The 4,031-nt window shown below is 39.2% G+C and overlaps 1 long non-coding RNA gene across 1 annotated transcript; it reads right to left on the bottom strand.

The window, feature by feature from the left end:
• Positions 1-238: 238 nt before the first annotated feature.
• LOC121984138 lies at positions 239-3,217 on the bottom strand. Its single transcript, XR_006112794.1, has 6 exons — positions 2,762-3,217; positions 2,479-2,660; positions 2,241-2,342; positions 612-1,228; positions 461-492; positions 239-285 (listed from the first exon to the last, which is right to left on the bottom strand). It is a non-coding gene; the product is annotated as an uncharacterized LOC121984138 (long non-coding RNA).
• Between the last annotated feature and the right edge of the window lie 814 nt (positions 3,218-4,031).

The following is a 4,031-nucleotide window of genomic DNA, read 5'->3' as shown; positions in this document are numbered from 1 at the left end:
ACATCCTAATCTTGATATCCAGTTTTGAAGAGTTGGATCATTTGAACTACTTTTACCATGTACAACACTAGAAGAGTAACAAAACACTGCTTCTTAATTCTCCTAATCCTTCATCTTCTTCATCCTTGCCATGTTTGCATCGTACTTGGATCGAAGTGGACCAAGTAGATAAAGAAAGAAGATAAACTAAATGTCTTCATCTTCTTCATCCTTGCTTCTTAATTCTCCTAATCCTTCATCTTCTTCATCCTTGCTTCTTAATTCTCCTAATCCTTCAAACTCCACCTGTAAGAAGAAGATAAAGAAATGTCACTTGATCTAAACTAAATGCCTATGAATAATAAAAAAATCTGAAATCTCATAAAGTAGACTTAATTCATTAATAATGCATCATATTGAATGCCTCTCCATGACTAGCTTAATAGCCTATGCTATAGACATGTCTTCATTTGTTTCATACCTGAGTGTGTTAGCCTATAAAGCGAGCAAGAGCTGTGAAACAATTGAGTCTTAGTTAATAACACCTTAGTTGTGAAATCAAATTAAGAGCATAAACTTGAGAATCCAATAAGAAAACAACATATAAGTAAAGCTTTAATAGTTGCACATACCTACAGCAACCTCAGTCCTCACCAAAGGACTTCCATCCACAGCAAGTTGTAGAAGATTTTTAATGATATTCAACTCAGACTTTAACTTTTCATTATCCTCAAAGTCCTCATCAACTCTATGTCCATTATCAAATGTGATAGATGCAACATCAATAAGAATCCCTAAAGCAAAAATAGCAGAAGCTCTAACCTGCCAAACAGATGTTGAACTACAAGAATTTTCCTAGTAAAACATAGACTACAAAGATGTATAAATTCTACCTCAGGCTATGGTTCCAACAATTAAGGTAAAATAGTTGCTACTCCATCTGCATGAGAACCTATGATTTGTACTTCTAGAAAATCTTCCCAGAGCTTTCCCAGACATAAACAAAGCCATGGAGAAGTAAAGGTTCAGTTTGCCCATCACTTGGATTAGAAATTTGTAAATGCTTCAGGCATACATTTAACAAATTTGCTTGAATACATGCTTCTTGTCCCCGCCGATGTCCATCCACTACAACTGCCAAGACAAAAGCAGCCATTGCTCGCTGCTCAGCATAGGCATCCATGCTATCATGAAACTTGATAAAATATGTGTGACCACTACCATCTTTCACCAGATCTACCTGACAAGACTGATATCATTAAAAAAAAAGTAAACAATAAATTAGTCATTCTCTAGAAGCTAGCAAAAAGATAAAGGAACACCTAGATCAGGGTCAGCAGTCTAGCAAAAGATAAAGGACAAAAGTAGATTAGCATGGAGGATGGTTGTAATTACATCAGGTAAAGTATGTAGGAGTATACTTTTCAATCAGTATGGAGCAGAGATGAATGGTTATGTGTGTACCTAACACTGACAAAATAAGGGAATGCTAGCAAAGAGCATCAACACAACCAAAATCATGTCACATGGCATTTGTCAATGGCTATCCCAACAAGAAGGGTCCTATGCATGAGCTACTAAGCTCATGTGGACAAGGGCCAATGAGTAATCTTCTCAAATAAACAAAAAACATGGTACCATGTAGGTCATTCTCCTCCTCTTATCTGTATCCTTCCACTTCATCTTCCACCCCATAATCCCCCTCTCGATCACTAGAGAACAACACAACTAGAATTAACAATCTGGCACAATGCCAAACTAGCATAGAAGCGATTCAGTGCCAACTCCATGATTCGGCATGCATCTTCCTCAAACTTATATGACACAGATGTGTATCCAAGTGTGACATAAATGTTTCCAATTGTTTTAACACATGATCAATAGAGATCTTTGAAATTCCACTCGAAGTGTTGGGATCAAAGACATAAGTATGAATTGGGTAGATAAAGACTAAAGAGTCTAAGTATCAGAGTCCAATGCACGTCATAACAAGATCACAATCCTTCAGCAAGAGGAGTGGTTGGTAGATGACCTTGTCCAAATATGCATTAGTGGTTGTGTAGAATATCAATTCTATGAAGATGGTCCAAGTGTGAAGACACCATGGATGTAGCCAATTATTACTATATTTGACGGTCTACTTCACTAAGGAACAATTCCCTAAATTAGGAAAATCAATAATACTTAAGAAAATACTATACTTTAACATAAAAGGCATAAAATTAAGGAGTTGGAAATTTACCACTGTCTTAAGTGCCTACCTGAAGAACTATTGGTAGCTGTTCTGGTGGTTTCTTGTGTTCAGAGCCATGGGCTAGCCACACCTCAAAAGCTGTCAGTTGCTTTGTAAAGAATGGGCTTGGCTAATTTTTAAAAAAAAAGTAAAAAAATATTAGTGAAGAGTATCAAGTAAACAATGGATATGAAACAGGAGAGCAGTTAGCAGCTCTCATAATTCACTCAGCAAGTAAGAAATTGCGAAAGAGACTTGCAACTAACAGGTCTTGCCTAAACAGTCTCTGGAAAAGATCTGCGCAATTGCATTTAACACTATTGTCCACATTTCCTCTCTTGGAGAAGGCGCTAATTAAAGCCTCGTTGGCTTCATTGAGTAGAAGCTTGAGGCACACTTCCGCCTCTTCTTCCGATAGATCAATTCGATCCACGAGCGACTCAATTACCTGAGCCACACAATCTTTAAGAACCTCAACTAAAAATAAATAAAGACAAGAAAGCACACGAAAGAAACAAGCCCAGGGTTAAATCACAGTGAGAAAATCACCTTGTTGAACCGAAACTCCAAAGGGTCGGTCCCCAGGGCACTTGTGGTGGGCATGGCCAGCAGGGGCTGAACAACCACAGATTTGTAACTGCGAGCGGCGGATGCAAGATTGACAAGGAGTGGAGGAGGGAGAGGGAGGAGGGTGATGAGAAAATAAGCAGAGGCTCGATGGAGGAAGGGGTGGAGGAGGCGAGGATCTCGAAGAGAAAACAAGCTGAGGCTTGATAAGGAGGAGGAGAAGTAGCAGAGGTGAGCGAAGTGGAAGAAGCGAACCTGAGGCCCATCTAGGATGGAAGGCAGTGGAGCATCTAGGGTTTTCGACGAGAAGATGCAGGAGGAAGAAGTAGAGGACACTTACTGTTAGTGGATTTCATGTCGGAGGTCTTGCCGGTGAGGGCGTCCTTAATGGACTCGTGGACTGCTGCTGCTCCTGCGCGGCTCCGGTGAGCGAGAGATTGTGAGAAAAGAGAAAAGAGGGACGGATTGAGAAGATAAAAGGGTGGAATGCGGCGGCAAAAAACTTTCGGGGAGAGGGAAAGAAAAAAAACGGGGCAAAAATTGGCGAAGGGGAAAAAACGGCGAAGGAAAAAAAAACACCAGTATTCAACATCACTTAATCGACAACGGCTTTTAAAAACTGTTGTCGTAATCCCAAAAAAAAGCGCACATAGACAACAGTTTTCAAAAACTGTTGTTGTAGCATTTAAAAACCGTTGTCGTAGTCTTAAAAAAACATAAATAGACAACGGTTTTTAAAAATCGTTGTCGTAGGCCAAAAAAATTGCTAAAAGACAACGATTTTTGTTAAAACCGTTGTTAAAAGGCAAAATGACAACGGTTTGGTATAAAACCGTTGTCGTTTGAATGTTGTTGAATGACGTTTTTCTTGTAGTGCTTCTTTATGCTAGCATCCCAGTTGATGCATGAGACGAGTTCTCCAGTGCCGTCGCGTGGAAGCTCGAGACCGGTTTGGATAATGATCCACATCTCGACTTGCGTCTTAAGGTGGTATTCCATCCGATTTTTCCAATAGGCAAAGTCCACCGAAGAAGAGTGGCGGGCGGACTGTGCTAAAGCCTTCTTGAAGGGCCATTTGAAAAGCCTGCACACAAAAAAAGAGAAAAATAACTGGTCCCAGGACTTGATCCTAGATTAGTAGTGCGAGAGAGGGATAAAGATAACAAGTAACTAATTTTGGAAAAAAATAATAATAAAATATTAAAAAATATATATAAAAATATTATTTCAAAATTTTGAAATCACGATATTT

The sequence above is a fragment of the Zingiber officinale genome, chromosome 5B, assembly GCF_018446385.1.
Source record: "Zingiber officinale cultivar Zhangliang chromosome 5B, Zo_v1.1, whole genome shotgun sequence".
Lineage (NCBI taxonomy): Eukaryota > Viridiplantae > Streptophyta > Magnoliopsida > Zingiberales > Zingiberaceae > Zingiber > Zingiber officinale.
Note: the sequence above shows the minus strand (reverse complement) of the source record. Positions and strands in the feature narration are given on the sequence as shown.